Source organism: Phyllostomus hastatus, unplaced genomic scaffold, assembly GCF_019186645.2.
Source record: "Phyllostomus hastatus isolate PE091 unplaced genomic scaffold, TTU_PhHast_1.1 phas_scaffold_93, whole genome shotgun sequence".
Lineage (NCBI taxonomy): Eukaryota > Metazoa > Chordata > Mammalia > Chiroptera > Phyllostomidae > Phyllostomus > Phyllostomus hastatus.
In genome coordinates this window covers 22441283-22460301 of record NW_025334042.1, presented here as the reverse complement: position 1 = coordinate 22460301, position 19019 = coordinate 22441283, and the positions used below count along the sequence as shown (strand labels likewise).

At 41.0% G+C, this 19019-nt stretch overlaps 1 long non-coding RNA gene across 1 annotated transcript in view; it reads left to right on the top strand.

The window, feature by feature from the left end:
- The window catches only part of LOC123812866, a 77718-nt gene extending 58946 nt beyond the window's left edge, over positions 1-18772 (top strand). The window contains exons 2-4 of the long non-coding RNA XR_006784629.1: positions 9363-9438; positions 16316-16423; positions 18674-18772. This is a non-coding gene — a long non-coding RNA (uncharacterized LOC123812866). The remainder of the gene's footprint in view (positions 1-9362; positions 9439-16315; positions 16424-18673) is intronic.
- Positions 18773-19019: the final 247 nt, after the last annotated feature.

Sequence of the window (19019 nt, the reverse complement as noted above, 5' to 3'; positions counted from 1 at the left end):
TTTACCTGTTTCTCTATACTTCCCTTGCCATTACAGTACTTTAGTTTGGCCACCATTCTAAGGGTGAGGGGAGGTGTCAGAGAAGCTTTCCCAGAAAGGATACATTTTCCCAGAGTCCTAATACTTAGCAAGAGTCAGCCAAATTGGAAAGGGGGAGGTAGGAAGAGGGATGGGAGTGAGAGAGTGGGAAAAAGGCAATAAGGGATAGCGTAATGGGCAGAAGAAAGTAAAAAACAAGCAAACAAAACAACAGATACAGAATTTGGTGCTAGACTGGGGTGCTGAAATAAGAAAAATTGAATGTGGCATTAACTTACTGAAAGGGGTCACTAATGGGTGGTAAGGGCCCAAAGATTTCAAGCTGGAAGGCTAATGATCCTTTTTACGTGATATCAAAACATTTGGTCAAAAAGTCACCATTTCTATGCTGGGAGGCAGGCCACTTCCGGTTTGGTGGAGAGGAAAGGCCCTTGAAGAGGTGGCATGGGCCTTGAACACACAAATTGGCCTTCTCTGTGAAGGGAACAATTTTGGAAAAGGCACAGAGCCTGGGGGTATGAATAGCAAGGATCCTAAATGCCAGACTAAGCTCTAGAAAGATTAATCTGTTGCTGGGGTATAGAGTGCTGGGAAATGGACCTAAGTAGGAATCAAAACTTAAGAATAAGACTCATTTGGAGACTGTACTTTTAGAGAAGTGTTGAAGAATGAAAGAAATAAAAGTTTTAAATTAGTTTTCAGAATCCAGTGAGAAGTTAGTGCTAGATTTTAAACAGCTTTATTGAAATATAATTTATATACCATATAATTCACTTTTTAAAAGCATATGATTCGATGTTGTTTTAGTATATCCACAGACTTGTGCAATCATCACAACTAATTTTTTTATCCTCACCCGAGGATATTTTTTTCATTGCTTCCAGAGACAGAAGCAGGGAGAAAGAGGCAGACAGACAGACAGACATCAATGTGAGAGAGAAACACTGATTGGCTGCCTTCTTGTATACACCCTGACAAAGCATCGAACTTGAAACCTGGGTATATGTCTTGATGGGGAATAGAACTCTCGACCCTTTGGTCTATGAGATGATACTCCAACCAACTGAGCCATACCGGCCAGGGCACAATTAATTTTAGAATATTTTCATTACCCTAAAAAGAAAACCTTTTCCATCCCCTCCCCATAGCTCCTGGTAATTTAATGATCACTCTCACTATGGAATTAATAGTTCTGGACATTTCAATATAAATGGAATTATATAGTACATGGTCTTTTGAGACTGGTTCTTTAAAAAATACTAGACTTGAATTTGAAACTATGATTTGGTTAAATAACCAATGGTTAAACTATATATTTTGAAATGTACTAGGAAGGAATAATAGTAGTAAATATAGTAAATATATGGGGAACAGTCAGTGGGACAGGATGCTAGGGTGAGAATTAAGATCCTGGGCCAGGAATCAGGAAGTCTGAGTTCTAGTCTCAGTTCTGCTTTTAACCAGGTATGTGATCTTGGGCAAGCCAGCAGGCTCTCTGGGCCCCAGGTTACCATCTGTAAAATAAGAGGAATAGGTTTAGAACAGTGATTCTCAGCCTTTAATGTACAGCAGAATTTCCTGTGAAGCTTTTTGAAAAAAACATAACCTGAGACCTTATCTGAGATGTTTCAAAAGCTCCTAATGTGAGTCTGTTACCTATAAAAGATTAGAAATTTCAGGGCTTACATGTTCTTTAGGTTTCCTTCTAGGCTTGACATCCTATGAGGTAAATTTATTTACCAATGCATTTTGCCTAGAGCTACACCTGTGGCTTTTTAAGTCCCTCTGTCTGCGGTCAGTAATTATATCAAGTAGTAGGACCCTAAGATGATGCTTTAGATGCAGCAGTTGCTGGAGGCAGTGGCCCTGGGCTCCTGGCTTGAACTCACTATGAGTCAGTAATAACTAAGAGCAATTTGTCTTCCCTAATGCTTTCCATGTTACAGAAGACAGAAGTAACTGAAAATAAGGAACAGACTTTGTGAGTAAATAGCATATATATGGTGTATTGCTAAGCCCTGAAATCTGTGAGAGGGAGGCAGAGAGGGTGAGGGAGAAGGAATGCTTGACATTTTTTTAACCCACTTCCTAATGAACAGCTGGTCAGATTCCTAACTTGTGAGGCTGCTTGGATAGAAGTAGTTTTGTAACAGAATAATGCTCACTGAAAGCTTTGCATAAGATGGAAGTGATACAGAACACTCCTTAGAGGAAGTCTTGAGTTCCCTATATTCTATAGACATACAGTATAATCCTTCTCCTTGAGTAGTAGCCATTCATTGCTCCCATGCCTTTTTATCTCTCATCAGCTGTCAAACCCCTTCTTGAAACAGGGGAGGGGGAAACTAAAATTACAAGCCTGGCTTCCACTTAAGCAAAAATAGAGAAAGAAACCTCACAAAAGGAGGTGAATTAACACTCACTGTTACCCAAATTAGCTGGAGAGCTGCTTGCTTCCTTCAGTTTAGTTACAAAATTAACCTTCAGTGCACGTTTCTGTGCCCATTTTATAGCCCACTCCCCAAAGCCTTTCTCTAGCTTCTTTTCACTAGGTGTGAAATAATTTTATTCTATAAACCTTAAAACACTTATTCTTGAGTGTGCCTTACCCAATCATTTCCACGTTCCATTTGCCTCTGTCCCACTCATGTCCACGCATAGTTTTCTTCCCCTAAATGTATTATATTTGGTTGTTTCTATTATATATACTCTTTCACTTTTTAACAGCCCTGAAACCAGGAAGCATCTTACAACCAATGGTATCTAAAATTCAATGAAACACAGGAAGTTCTTTCTGAATGAGCATTTTACCACCTACCAATTACTAAGTGGTGTCCTTCCTTCCAACCATTTGGCTCCAATTCATAAATCTTATAAGAAGTTTTGCCTTATTTTTGTGAAATAATTTGACATTAATATAATTCCAATATTTCTAACATCTGATATGTATATTCATAAAAAGTTATATATAAATCTATTTAATCATTTTAATGACTCTACAATATTCAATTATTTGAATGTATCATAATTTTATTAGCCAATCCCTATTGATGTTATAAATAATGCTTAGATAAACATACTTTGTATATTTATATAGTTATTTCCCTGTGATACATTTCTTTTTTTAGTTTTTTCTTTTTTATTTTATTGTATTTTTTTCCAATACCATTTAGTCCCCTTGTACCCCTTCCCCCCAGCAATCACCACACTGTTGTCCATGTCCATGAGTCCTTTTCCTTTTTGCTCGATCCCTCTACCTGCTAACCTCCCCACCACAATAGCTGTCATCCCGCTCTCTATCTATGAGTCTGTCTCTATTTTCCTTGTTAGTTCAGTTTGTTTATTAGATTCCACATATGAGTGGAATCATATGGTATTTGTCTTTCTCTGACTGGCTTATTTCATTTAGTATAATATTCTTCAAGTCCATCCATACTGTCACAAATGTAAAATTTTCTTCTTTTTTACGGTCAAGTAGTATTCCATTGTGTAAATGTCCCATAATTCTTTTATTCACTAATCTACTGATGGACACTTGGGCTGCTTCCACATCTTGGTGATGGTAAGTAACGCCGCAATGAACATAGGGGTGCTTATGTTCTTTCAAATTATTGTTTTGGGTTCCTTTGGATATATTCCAAGGAGTAAGATTGCTGGCTGAAAAGGCAGATTTATTTTTAATTTTTTGAGATATTTCCATACTGTTTTCCACAGTGGCTGCATTAATCTGTATTCCCACTAACAGTGCAGAAGAGTCCCCCTTTCTCCACATCCTTGCCAGCACTGTTGTCCTATGATACATTTTTAACAGTAGAGAATAATTACTAGTATTACTGGTCAAGTGCAGCAAGCTTTCCTACCTTATGTTTTCATGTACCAGCTGGACTATAAGCCTTAATTTCTGGTCTAATGATAACCCTTTTCTTTACTTATTTTTTATTGTGATAAAATATACAGGGGTGGGTAAAAGTAGATTTACAGATGTTCAAATGGAAAAAGACATACAAGTTATGATTGTTACAATAGCTTTATTAACTCAAAAGAATGTCATTTACAACTGTAAACCTACTTTCACCAACCCCTGTATAACATAAAGTTCACCATTTTAACCATCTTTAAGTATATGGTTCAGTGGCATTAAGTATATTCGGATAATCTTTTTTAAGGCTGTCGGTACATATTGCCAAGTTGTCCTATAGAAATAAATAATTGTTATTCCTCACAACAACTTATTTATCCATTAAACATACAAGTCATTAAATGTGCCTCATGTGTCAAGCAATGTACTAGATATCCATAAATGTTTTATCAGTTAAGATGGTTTCGTTGCAAATTACAGAAAACCCAACACAAACTGACAAGCAATAGTTTGGTGGGGGTTTTTTTCCCCCTGAATTCATGGCTGAATTCAGCTCTATTTCCATCACTAGGAGTCTGTTTCCATCTCTCTTTCTCTTGCTTGTTTTCTCTCCAATATTGCTTTCGTTCTCAAACAAGCTTATTCCTTGAGGCATCAAAATGACTACAGCAGCCCTGCCCTCCTATTCACTCCATCCTTGTCCGGCAGAAAGAGAAAGAGAAGAGAACCCCTCTTCCAGTAACTCTGAAGAAAGTCTTGTGATTTGCTGGGATTGGGAAAGCTTAGAGCTCATGCTCACCTAAACCAATCAGTGAGGCCTCAGGAATGGACGATAACTGGCTGATTTAGGTGTGTGTCTTGTCCTCCACCCTGGAGGGCAATGGGTGGGAGGAGCCCCATCCAGATCACAAAGACCAAGAGCAGAGAATTAGCAAAGAAAATCAGGCCTTTTGCCAGAAGAACAGGAAGGGACACTGGGGTGACAAAAATAATGTCCACTGCCATCCAGGAGTAGAGTGAGAATATCACATAAGAAAACATTATCATACATTATATAAAAATGCAGTTAAAGAAAAGAGAAAAGGGAACAAAGTTCTGTTTTATATATATATATATACACACACACATTTATACATATATATTTTTAACTATATATAGTAGCATGTATTGTGCTCGGTAAAACAAACTGAAAAACAGCCTTGGTTTTCAGGAAACTTATACTCTAATGAGAGAAACAGACATATAAGTGCCCAAATAGGCTGAGTGTCAAGCGAGGTAGGAGTGCTGCAGGAAGCCCAGACAAGGGCACCCACAGCCCAGCCTGAGAACCCAAGAAAGACTTCCTCGAGCAGGTGACACCTGGGCTGATCTTCCTGTATGACGTGGAGAAATGTGAAAAGAGACTTTAGGACAAAGAAAACCGCATGCAATGGTTGGAGGGGCATCATATAGTTCAGTATCTAAAAACTAACATATATATGCTAGACACGTCTCAAACTTTGTCTGTACTTTATGTAATTAATATGTCCAGAGAATAGTGAGTAGCCTGGCATTCTTGAAGGAAGATTCATGAAAAAGCAAACAGAACAAAACAAGCAAACAAACCCAAAACGATCGGGCAGGTTGGGATCAGATTATGGAAGGGCTTTCAAAATCTGTATTATACTTAATTCAGCTAATGAAAGTTTTGGGGCAAGAGTTTGACATGAGAAAGGCTGTGCTTTCCAGATTTAATACCTGCAAGATGACATGGAGTGGAGAAAACTGCATGTGGAAGACCACTGAAGAGGTTGTGAAGGTACACCAGCCAGAGGTCAAAAGAATACACTTCTGCCCTCTGGATTCTCATATACTCCTGGCACTCTTGTAAACGCTCTCCACAGTGCCCTCTGGAACGGTTTCATTTGTACCATCCCTGTATTCTTAACCTCTTTACCCTCCTCCTCCTCCTTGCCTTAACTGACTGAAATTTATAAGTTTCCCTCAGCCCCACTCCCATCCCTGCTCAGCGATCCACTTCTACTGAGCTCTGTTGAGCAGAGGCCATTGGTCATCCCATTGGACTCAGAGCTTGCCCATTTGCCAACCATTGCTAGCCCCTCCCCGCCAACTCCCTCTTCCTGTGAGGAACATGCAGTCCAGCCCTCCCCCATCTTCCAGGCTTCACTACTCTCCCCTCATTCACTTTTAACACATTACACTCTCCTGAAAGTTCTTTGGTAGTTGTCACTTAGATGCTGAATCCATCGGGTTTCATGTCTTAACTTGGGGCATTTGCTTCTCTCGACCCATTGTTTCTTTTTTTTAAAATATATTTATTTATTTATTTATTTATTTTTAGAGAGAAGGAAAGGGAGGGAGAAAGAGAGGGAGACAGAAACATCGATTAGTTGCCTCTAATACACGCTCTGGTAGGGGACTGAACCTGCTGGCAACCTTTCTGTTTGCTGGACAACACCCGACCAACTGAGACATACCATGAGGTGTGATCCATTGTTTCTTGACAGATTCATTAGAAATTATTTTTTCCTGTTTCTCCTTATAACCCTCTGGCCATTTTTTCTCAGTCTCTTTCGCAATTTCTTCCTCTTCCCCACCTCTTAAATGTAAGTATGCCTTGGACTTATTCCTCAGCTGTCTTCCCTTCTCACCTTCAATGCTCTTCCAATGGTTTGACTCACCTCTTATGAGCTGGTGAGCTGGCAGCTCACAAATCCACGCTACCAGCCCCAGGCTCTCTCCTGAGTTTCACACTTTTGAGTCCAACTGCCTGCTGGACAGCACTAACTCAATGCTTCACTGAAACTCCAATTCCACATTCCCAACAGCGTAGACCCTTTTCCATCTACCCAGGCACCCAAACCAAAACCCAGAAGTCACTGTGACTCCCAACTTCAGTGACCACTTTTAACCAGTCACTGAGTGTTGTTAATTCTGCCTTTCTTCTCTCTCATAGTTCTGTCCTCCTCTCCATTTTCACTGTAACTTATTTAATTTAGGTTCTCATTACCTTTTGCATAAAAGGTTAGTTTTTCATTTTGAAAAATTTCAAATATGCATAGAATATAATGAACTCTATATTTCCATCATCTAGATTTAATAATTATTAACCTTTTGCCATAATTAATCTATTCTTTCTACCGTATTTTATAGCAAATCCAGACATTGTGACATCTGACTCATAAACACTTCACTATGTTATTTTATTATATTACCATAGTCACACCTAACAACATTAACAAGAATGCCTTAATAGTATCTAAAACTCTGTCTTCCAAATTTTCTCTTTACAGTTGGTTGGTTTGAATTAGGATCCAAACAAGGGCCACACATTGCACATAGTTTCCAAGAGGAAACAAAAATAGTCTCTTCCTTTGACCCTCCCCCTTGACTTGTTAAGGAGATCAGGTCAGCTGTCTCGTCTTACCTCGGGTTTTGCAGTCGGACAGACTCTTTGCCTTGGGTCTTGCTCCTTCCCACCCCTTCCCCAGTCAGTCTTCCACACTGCCATCAGAGCCACCTCTCCAAAATGTAGTTTGGATCATGCTACTTTCCTGCTTGAAACTCTCCAATGGTTCCCATGAACTGCCACAATAAAATTCAGACTTTTCCTTTGTCATATAATATTTTCACTGATTCCTACCTAAATTTCCAATCTCATCTTTGTCCTCATACTTTGCAAGCCAAAATACTTTTTGCCCTCAAAACCCGGGGCTCACTCTCTGTCTGAATACCATCTATTTACCTCACTTCCACCTGGAAAACAACCTTTACTTCCCAAAGCTCAGCTCAAGTACCACCTCCACTATGATGTTTTTCTGATTCCTTAAATTCCAACAAAGGAAAATTGACCATCTCCTTCTTCCATCCTGGCACCCCCAGTGTCCAGCTGCACATAAGTGTTTGCATTGCTGGCTCTTTCTGAGGCCCCTTAAGGCTGGGTCCTATTCGTTGTACCAGTCTTATCAGCCCCTGGGTGTGCTGGAAAAAAATGGGCATTTAATAAATGCTTATGAGTAGGTGAATTAACAATAAATGAATAGGTTTACATTGCAACCTGGGAAATAATAGATTTGTTCCCAGAAGAAATTCCTAACAGTGTCTCCTGCTCATAGCTCTTTTTTTTCTTAAAGATTTTATTTACTTTTAGAGAGAGGGGAAGAGAGTGAGAGAACCATCAATGTGTAAGACATCACTCATCCCCCAACTTGGGACCTGGCCCACAACCCAGGCATGTGCCCTAATTGGGAATCGAACTGCCGACCTTTGGTTCTCAGGCCAGTGTTCAATCCACTGAGCCACACTAGCCAGGCTGCTCACAGTTCTTGAGGCCAGACTCACATAGCAGGGCCCCAGACCTCCAGCCTGTGGAGTTGCATACTGTGCCTACGAGAGTCCTGTGGCTTTGGGTGACTCAGGTTCTATTACAAGACCATGGATTCTCAGTAAGGGGAAACATTTCTGAAAACATAGTCCTTGGATAAGGAGAACTTCTTTCCCAAACAAAGTTGCTTTCCTGGCCAATATGATTTATTGTCAAGAATAGCATAACTGGAAAAATGCTGATTAGCAGGCTATTTGTTCAGTGCCAGGTGTTTAAAGTCTGTGAACTAATTTCATGTCACCTCCCTCTTTTGGCCTGTGTTTTTTAATCTCCCAAGTGAAGATATTGGAGTAGATGATCTCTAAGATCATTTCCAGCTCTATCATTTTATTATCTAATTCTTATGTAATACCACTATAACATGTGTTTGATATGGTAAAGGTTTAAGAATTACCTATGGTATTTTACAGATGTGGAAACTGAGGGCAGCAGGGCAAGGGACATGTGAAGGCAGCTCAGGGGTCTCAGTGTTTCCCGAGCCCTGTTTCATTAGCAATCAATACTTCTTGGCTCCAGGGGCAACTGCAGTATCTTTCCCTTTAGAAAAGCTGGTCTGCTTTGTTCCCAAGGCTTACAGAAAAATACAAGGTCAGAATATTAACATGAAAAATATTAGAGCACACTATTCTACTCCCATAGCCTATGAGGGTTTGAGTCTCACAGTACTGAAAGTAAGAAAAGTCATTTGTGCTGAGACTGCCAGGGGCCATAGAAGAATGAGGCTGGTGGAGGAGAAGGGGAACAGATTTGAGCTGCTGGCTCTGCATTTCAGTGTCTGTGGGCTAGGCTGAGAGGAGGGGGCACCAGTCCCAAGGGCATGATGACAAGGTCAGCCTCATCTCTTCTGTCTGTTCTTGGTAATAGCCAGCCTAGCTAGAAAGAGCAATCTGTCAAGTCTAATTAGAGTAGGAGAAAGTGAACAATGGGCGCCCAGCTCTAAAATGACAGCTCAGTTTAACAGGGTGGAGGAGCTTGGGAGGGCTGTGGGCTTTGTGTGCTTGGAATTGGTTCCTTCAGATGTATCTTTGCTGGACTCAAACTGCAAGACAACTTAAACTAGATTCTTATTTACTACACCAGGAATCTTCAGGTCCCTGAGCTTTTTAACATATGTACACCCAGAAAAAGCAGAAGAGGACATGGCTGTGTTTCAAAGGTGAGGCTGTAATTGAAAATAGTTACATCATGTAGTGTGACATTGTGCTGCGTGCATGCAACTTATATTTATTAATTTGTTCATGTTTCTTGTGTTTAATTATATTGGTAGTATTAACATTTCTCTTATTACTTTCATAACCCTTTTCATTAAAAGGCTTATAACTGGATTCTTGAAATTTCAGAGCAGCCTGAAGTTTCAGTAAGACCACAAATAAGCTTAATTTAAAATGCAAAAAATTTAAATTTTATTTTCAGCTTTTCAATGGCCTACCTGATTTGGATATTTTAGTTCTTGCATGAGAAGTGGGTTTCACAGGAAAAGGGCATATTTTATAAATGGAATCAAATAAAATATCTTCCCTAAGATAAATAAAATACCTGAATACAGGTTATTGAAGCTTAAAAGCTCTGTCTGTGCATAATCTAAAGACTCAAATAGCAGAGGCCTGTCTGTCATCAGGAAACCTTATCCTGAAGACTAATGGCTTATTCACTTAACAGTGCCTCGGAGTGGGGCGCTCAGACATCGTAAAAGTGTGAGAGAAAAAATTCTCTGAAGTGGGAGAGAAGGAATGAGAAAAGAGTAAACACAAACAACTTATAAGTTATAAGTCTCAGTTGGCATGATTTTGCTATTTTTTCCTATGTGTTATCTCATTTAATCCTTGAAGAACCCTGTGAAGTATGTCACTGTTACCTTCACTCCATAGACTAAGGATAGTAAGGCCCCGGGAAGTTAGCCTAAGGATACAGAGAAATGCAGACTCAGGCCTTGAACCCAGATCATCTGGCTCCCAGTGCTTCTCAGCACTGCATTTCTGGTGGAGTCAGGAAATATCACACTTTAAACACCATCTAATTTATTATAATAATGCCACCATGAGAACTCTCTTCTAATCTTTGATCTTTTATGGACCTGATGAGGCGGTGGATTTCAGTGTGGTGTGTTTGTACCACTTACCTTTACTGCACGCTGTTCACCTTTTATTTTTTAACAGCATCACTCGTTTCTTTTCTGTCCTTTTTTTTTCCTTTTACACATACATATTTGAATAAATTATCCTATATAGAGATAAAGGAAGAGTCTGCCAATGCTGTGCACCTCACCCTGGACCCAGTCCTCTCCCCAGAGAAACCAGTTATCAATTTGGGGTATAACCTACTTGTTTTCGCTGTGTGTTTGCATCATTTGTGTGTGTGTGACTTTTAAACACACATATGGTACCATGCTGTACTTCCTATTCTGCAATGTGCCTTTTTTTTTTTAATTTTTAACTTACTGTGCCTCCAGGAGATCTTTTCACGGCAGTGTGTTTACAACTAATTCACTGTTTTCAACTGTTACATAGCATCCTATGTGCTGTCATTTTACTGTTCCCTCTCTACATCGCCTCTGCTTTTGAAATCCCTTAGTGACACAAGCCAGCATTTAACCATGGTTGTTTTATGGGGTACGTAGAGATGGGCATAAGCTTTCTGGCTTATTGGAGTGTTAATAAGTGGGGAAGGAAGGAAATGTAAAAAGCACCGACCGCAGCACTCCGAGCTGAGGAGAGAGCCTAGGGCAGATACAGTGTCCTCAGCAGATCTGTTACCTCTCAGGTGCAGAAGTTTAGCATTTATTTTTTTTTTAACCCACCAGTTCTCTAGAAATACATTTCTTATATGTAAGAAATAGTAATAACATACTTGACAGGGTGCCGTGAAGATGAAATGATAATGCAGAGGAAAAACCACCAAAACCACGTATACTGAGACATGTATGAATGTATGAATTCACATGTATGAATTGTGTTTGCTTACCCTTTTCTCTGTCTCCCTCCTTCCATCCCTCTTCAGATATCATGTTGGGAAGCAGTTCCTCAAAGAAGGATGGTTGGTACGTGGAGCTAGGAATGTTGTGTTAGATATTCTGGAGCAGGAATGTGCCTAAAGGCAGGGGCTCTGGAGACTGACAGGTCTCTGGATTCGAGTCCTGACGTGGCTGTTTATTAGTTGTGTGACTTGGGTGATGTTTTGTCATATGTAAAATAAGGGTAGTAATAATAGTAAACTTAGCCTGTAGAGTTGTGGTGAGGTTTAAAGGAGGTCATGCATGTAAAGGATTCATACAATTTCTGGCACATAGGAAAGTCAGTCAGAGAAGTCGCAGTGCACTCACTTCGGTTTTCTGTCTATAAAGTATCACTTCCAGGTTCCTCAGATGTGACAATAAAGAAAGGCCTAATTTCAGGATTAAAGCACAGCCATTCATTGTTCCTTCAGTCCATAGTTTTTTAAAAAACAAGTATTCCCTGAGTGCCTGCTGCATGTCTAATACCTTGCTGAGTACTGCGTGAAACATAAGGGAGTGCTCACAGGAATCACAGTGAAGGGACTTACTGTACGAGGGTAGCGCTGGGAAGAACTTTGTACCTGTTAAATGAGAGACATTCTGTAATATGCTCTCTGGCTGACAGATAATAACATAACCACAGGGTGGTATTATGGCTATGCATGCCCAGTGGCTATTTTATGAAAATTTTCCACTAATTACCTTGAACTCCTGCTTATGTGTTCCTTATCTAGCTTCAGAATTATTTTAGAAGCCAGCCTGGGTCTCATCTGAAGTACTTGAACCATTAGATAATAAGCAAACACAGGGCTGGTTTCCTGGCTGGGGGTTGCTCTCACTTCCCCTCGAGAGTGTGGAAGCGCGGCCGCCAGAAGCTGGTGAGCAGCTGCTCCCCACGCAGTCTAAGGCTTGGTTGAGTAGAAACGTGCAGATAGTCTGTTATTCCAGAGAAAATAGCTGGTATTTAGGGAGTGGATTAAAATCCCCAAAGAGTAGGAACTGTCATTAAGTGCCTGAGGATGCCACATGAAAGGGACTGAAAAGTCCTATTGGGGGTGGGGGATGGTATATTCCCAGGAAATAAACCTACAGTATTTCCAAAAGTTCAGCCTCACCCCTCTCAGTCCAGGACGCTTTCTCAGACCCACAGAGCCCATTTTCCATTGTGTGTGTAACCCATTCCAGAAGGCCTAGCTGGACATAAAGCACCACCTCAACTGCCAAGCGCAGAAGCCACATGTAGCTTTTGATTTAAGAATCAGTCCAGGCAGCAGATGCTCTGAGTGCTTGAGAGTGACAGGCTTATTGCTGATGTAAGAACAAGCACCCTTTGTCTTAATTCCACACCTAAATTGGGGATAGACTGTTCTTATTGTTTAAAGGAGCTATGTTAAATCATTCTTATGAGAAAAAAAAATCACAGTGTGAAAAGGTGTTATTTTTCAGAGAGCCCTTTTACTGCTGAAGGGATTTCTTAGTGGACAAAGGAATCCACTCGTTAAATCATACCTCTGTGAAGAAAACATTCTTAAGTCTAAGGAGCAGGACATGTAATGATTAGGTTAATTGGGATTCTACCACCCTTTCTGAAAACAGGTAATCTTTTTGTTTTTAGCTTTATTTGGTAAAGAGGTGCAACTTTCTGAAATTTTTGCCTTGAAACCCAGAATAAAAATGTACAGCATGTTAGAATTGTAAAGATCAGCCCTGCTTTTCACAGGCAAGAGTTCAGGGCCCCTGAAATATGCTTTTCAAATCATTATTAGCAATGAATTTATTTTGCCCTCTTGCAAGAGGTAAATGTACCTGGTGTGTGAAACTTGAGAGAGAGCCCATTTTCTAAGGAAGAACAAAGAGAAGGCAGGCACCCCTCCCCCTTGGAGAAGCCGGCTTGCTTTGTCTGAGCCGACTCCCTCTGAGGACTGCAGCAAGGAGAGGCTTAGAGCTGGGTCCCCACGGATTAGTTCAGTAACACTTGGCTTAGCCATCCTGGGGATGTGGGAAGATGTGTGCCTGCCTGCTCAATATTACTGTTATCAGCTGCCCTGTTCATGTCTCTTCTTCCAAAGGACACTTTCATAATATAGTAACACTTAGGGAGACATTCCTCTCCTTTACTTCAGGTTTCCTGTAAATAAGCAAATGTCAGGCATTGTCTTGGGTCCTGTCTCAGGACAAGGAAAAAAAAAAACCATCAGAGATATTCTAAATTAAAATTACAATGGCCTGAGAGCGAGAGACAGAATATTTAGCCTGTTAATAGCTATAGACCAGCTCTGACAAAAGACTGCTCACATTTCCTATATAGCTGTTGAAATTTATGATTTATTTTTAGGTGGTTATTTCTGAGATTATCCAAAAGAGAGGATAGCCAGGTGCCATTGAACCCCAGGAGCCTCCGCTTCTCATTTACACTTATTTACACACAAACTTTCCAATCTGCTACCCACAGCTAATTCACAGGCGTGGACACTGCTTCCTTGAGGACTCTGCCACACCTACCCTAGAACTAGCCCCACTTCACCTTCTCCCATCCCTTTGTCTATAACTAATGTAAATCTTTTCAGGATGACTTACATCTTTCTCCTGCATACTTGATGTATAAAGACATCTGCAAAACTCCAGGATAATGATCATACTGTTTTTTTTATTAGCCAGACTACTGGTGGTTTAGAGTCTATGCCCTAAAATCAGTCTCCTTCTCCCTCTCCTCTTTCTTCTTTTGCTACCAATGGCATAATAAACCCTTTCTTTTAAATAGGCTTTCAGCTGCGGAAGTTAAAATTTTAGTTTAACACCCTGATTCACCAAGTTACTATATGTCCATTCCTCTTTGTCCTCCAAACATTGAGTTCTCCATGCTCATCTGCTTGGATCCAGATTGTGAAGACTACAGCCTAAGTGGTCACGTACAGGACACGGGAGCCCAGCCTCGAAGCCTTCAGGTCCAGCTGGGCTCCTAATTATGGTGTTTCTTGTGCTACTGGATGAGGGAGAGGGACCTGTTTTGAACCAAGGCCTATAATTCATGCCTACAGCTATGCCCTCTCGGGAGACGGGAATCTTCATGTCAAAGAACGAAGAAATGATAAACAGCATGACTAGTCCAAATTGTTACCAACCGAAGAAGTGTAGGGTCTTGTCTTTCTCCAGATATAAATCATGGGAGGTGATGATAGAACAGAAAATGTTCATTAGGCTTTTAGATGGAAGAGACCAAACCTTGATGCATTCAGGGAGTGCACACTGAAAACGGATGTGACTCCTGAACCTCTGCCGAGGCTGCGTTATTTTTCTAAAGATTTTATTTATTCATTTTTAGAGAGAAGGGAAGAGAGAGAAAGAGAGAGAAAAACAGTGATGTGAGAGAGAAACACTAAGCCCTGGATGAGTCCGTTCCCTGGTTGATCTTTCAGGTCTCTCCTTTGGTGAGCCGGCGAAAGTGCAGCGGGTCTTCATGCCCAGAGACTGTACGTGTCTCATTAGCCTTTTAAATCTCCACCCGGGATAGCTCAAAAGGATGTAGTCTTAAGAGCTACTGCACAGTGCAGTTTTAGGGACTTTCCTTTAGCCTGATCATATCGGTTCTTCAGTGGAAAGGATTCCTAGCCCTGTGTTTTCATTGATGGGGGGAGAAACGGTATGCTGTTATTCTGGCTTTGTGTTAGGATCCGGGCCCCCATGGCTTTCTTGCAGGTAGCTTTCTATAACATGTCCACTCATTGGTCTTCTATCCCTTACTAGAAGAAAAACAGATGGACGATTCTTACCCTTAATGCACTGAGTCTCTGTATGTGGAAGGGGCAAGAAGGTATCAGCACATCATCTGGGCAAGCTGAAGGACAGAGCTTTGTAAAAGAAAGCATCAGCTTAATGAAGGGCAACGTAAAGCTCTATGCAGTATAAAAACAGAGAAGCTGCACTTTGGCATCATCTTGCAGGTTACAATTCCCAACAATCGCGCTGGCTCAAGAGCAGAAGCGCAATTCATCTTTCTGTGTGCTCAGCCATAGGGGGAGAAGGGTGGTACCACAATTCTCTCCCAGTGGATGGTGATGACGTGTTCTAAGCAGATGGTTGCAGAGGCTCCTGTCAAATGAGTGAAGAGAACAAGGAAGTGGGGAGAGAAGGAGGGACTCTAAAATGGCACTGCAACAGTCCTGGAATAAAAATGAGGGGCCATGGTGAGAAATAAGCACAACCACCTTAAAACTCAAACCCCTGCCTGTTGGGTTTTTTTTTTTTTTTCCCATTTTGCTCCTGATAATCTCTTTCAATATTTTGTAAATAACTTAAAGCAGGATATGATAAATAAAAGAGACTCCCTATCAGGTTCTATTTTGACTCTCCTTTAGGATTGTCCTAAGTAATTATTATACCACAAAAATCAAATCCACCCTGTTTAATAAGCTTTAGGAAGCATTAAAAACAATCAAATCCTTTGAAACGTTGTATACTAAAATCATTATGGACCTCCAGGTTTCTTTTCTCAACACAAAGGCTACTCTGGTTGGGCCCATGACTTTCCGTTTTGTTTGGTGGAGGCACACCGTGCTGCGCCTGGAGTGCAACCATGTTTGGAACGTCTGGCGGGCCTGTTCCGTGGCCAGGAGCACGCTGCAGGCGTTGGCTCCCCGTTTCCACCAGCAGACGGCGCTGTTTCCCGGGCTTCCCCTGCCACCGCCCTGCTCACCACGGAAGTCATTTCCGCTGTGGCCCAGCGAAGCTGTGTTTTGGCACGCCTTGCTGATCTTTTTTAAGGCAGCCAGCACTGCCTGCTAACATTTCTGAACCATTATGCCTTTGTGATAGTTTCTGATACTTGAAAACTTGCTTGTTGGGTGCTTTGAAAGAGTGGAAATTCTAAAATAAATAAATAAATAAAGTATTTGGGATTGTGTAATCACTGAATTTTTAAACAACTCAAATTAATTTCAACTTAGTAAAATAAATATAACCTCTGACTCGAGAAAGAGAGAAAAGGCAATATGTGTTGAAAATTAGAATGCTTTATAAAAATTCCCCTTCCTGTTTATTCCAGACTCTGCCAGCACAGAAAGCAGCTCCCGTAAATTCAGCTGCGACGCCATCTGCTGGACGCCCTGCGACGCTGCATGGCCCCTCCCAGGAAGGAGAGATTGTGTCGCAGGTGAGGCTCATGCGGGGTAAGACCCTGGCACCACGGTAGCATTCACTTGCAATGAACCCATCAAACATGAGACTAAACTGAACCTCTGCAGGAAAATTACGTCATTTTTGAGGAGCCCTTGGGCGTAAATGAAGTGACATGTTTTTTAGGTGTCTTCTTAGGAAAACCTGAGGCTTTGGGAGAAGAGGAGGCATAATTCATTTCGTTACACCCACATGTCTATCAGGTGCAAGGCTGAAACTGAAACTGTATTTTTCATCACTGTACACAGAAAAGTATTAGGAACACAAGTCACAGTGTATTTGTTCTCCTGAATGGGACTGATTTTGCTGAATGAAAGCACTTTTAAAAGTGAAAAGGGTGACAGAAACAAAATTAATCTGGGACCGAAGAGGTGTTAATAGGTGTCCATGGCCATGGTTATAGTCACTAATCTCTGCTACCGTTTTCCAAACACTTAAGTCTGTTCTGATCTACTTGAGGATTTTCTTTTAGGAGACTTGAGACCCTTTCCACACAAAGGTCTAAGCCCATTTGCAAACACATTTATATACATCAACATAAACCTGCCTTCACCATTGTTGCAAACTTTTCAAAGGCCATAATCAGATCATTTCATACTACACCTAAGTCGGACCATTATACTGTCCACCTTAAACTTATACAGTGCTGCATGTCAATGATCTCAATAAAACTGAAAAAAAAAAAAGAAAAGAAAAGAAAAGGAATCCCTTTCCTCCTGTACTGCCCGACATTGGCTTCCAATTTGGCTGCTTTCCCCCCTTGGATTTGCAGCGTATATTCCCCATCTTATATGAATGTGCATGTTTCTGGGTCCTTCACTTTCACTGAATTCTTAGACCCCAGGGAGGATGTCAGAAGAGTTCTTGAGTCCCACTGGTGGGCAGAATTTGCCTCACCCCTGCCCTGGCCCTCTCTGCTGCTAGCTGTCCAAACTTAGAAGAGATGCTGGTCAGGTGTGCTAGGAGGAGGAACCAATCTCCCAAGTCCAAGCCAAGCCCATTTTAAGGCACGATTACCTGGTTTTGATTCCAGCCCACTTGGTCAGGCCTCATCTGTCCCTCCATGTTCCTCCCCATAGCAAACAGACTGCATGGCTGGTGGGGCCAGCAGTGAGACAAGGGGTATGGGACTCTGCTGTGGGCTGAAAGGATGCCCATCATCTGTCCTTTGTATTATCCTTTGTTACCTAGGTTTAGCCTCCCAGGTGTACTAATATCAAATGTGTACCATCGAAGAGGTGAGAGACTCATGACCCTTACCCAGGGGTGTGCTACTGGATGCTAATGACCAAAATAAAGCCCTGGCTTTCAGTGTTAAAAAAATAATAATGAAAAAAATACAAAGGTCATAATCAGGAAATGCTTGGGGAACTAGTAGAAATCAGAATTTTAAAGCAGAATTACAGTTGGCCCACCCATCTGGAAAAATGTAGTATTACTGATGGTAACATTTGTAGTGGAAATGTTATCAAACATGGTTCTGACCCTTAAAACTTGATAATAACTTTCTAACAAAAGTAAGTTTTTGTGTTCTGGAATGAGCTTATAATGGTTTTCCTGAAAGAGAAGAAGTAACTTTACCAACAATTTAGCCTATTGGGACCTCACTGGTTATGTAGTCCTTGGGGCCCATGCCACATGATTTCCATATACAGGGTCCGGCACAGGTAACACCCCTTTTTTATTACAAAGCCTTTTATTACAATACCATAAGCATGTAATTTTTATAATAACAATTCTGTAACATGTAATTCTGTAACATAGCAATATCACACTCAAGCACACCATATAACATTTTAGGTGAAATGTTCAAATTAAAGCTACAAATTACTACACTCATATTATTGCCCTACCAGCCACACTCAAGCAGGTGTTAACTTCTGCTGGACCCTGTACAGTCGGCATATATAAAGATATCCTTTGATGCTTCAATAACTAAGCCATTATGAGTGAGACCTAGTGATTCTACTGCCACGGTGAATAGTGTCAGAGAAAATGTCAACCCTTGTGGGTGCTCGAAGAAGATAACTAAGAAAACAGGATGAAAAATAAAATAAAATTCCATTGTGATAATACATGGGTGGTCTGTATAGAGAACTAGAAAAGCAAGTATATTTTTTATTTTGAATGAACAGAGTCACTGGGTACCAAATCATGAGCAGTAAAGAAAATATTTGAGGGCTGATGCTACATCTATCTCATCTCTCTTCTATTAATGTATTTGTAGAGGAGAGTCGTTCGTAGACACCAGTAGCTCGATAGCAAACCAGCACCGTCAGTGATGGCATGAAGTGGAGAGTTGCACATCTCACGGAAGGCGCTCCCAAGGCCTCGTGCTTGGGGATCAGAGGTGCGGCAGTGAGAACCAGGTACCTTGAGTCCTCCCAGGCTCTTTCTCTGGTACGGCCCAAGGCAGTTCCTGGAAACCAAATGCTTTCTCTTCTGTGCTTCTCCTGACTTCATTTTGTTTGTTTAGGGGGTGATTCCACCCTCAGAACAAGCTACATATACAAACTACCTGTCAGTTTCTTCACAGATGTCCTGAGAGTATTCACTGAGTGCTATTTCTGGTT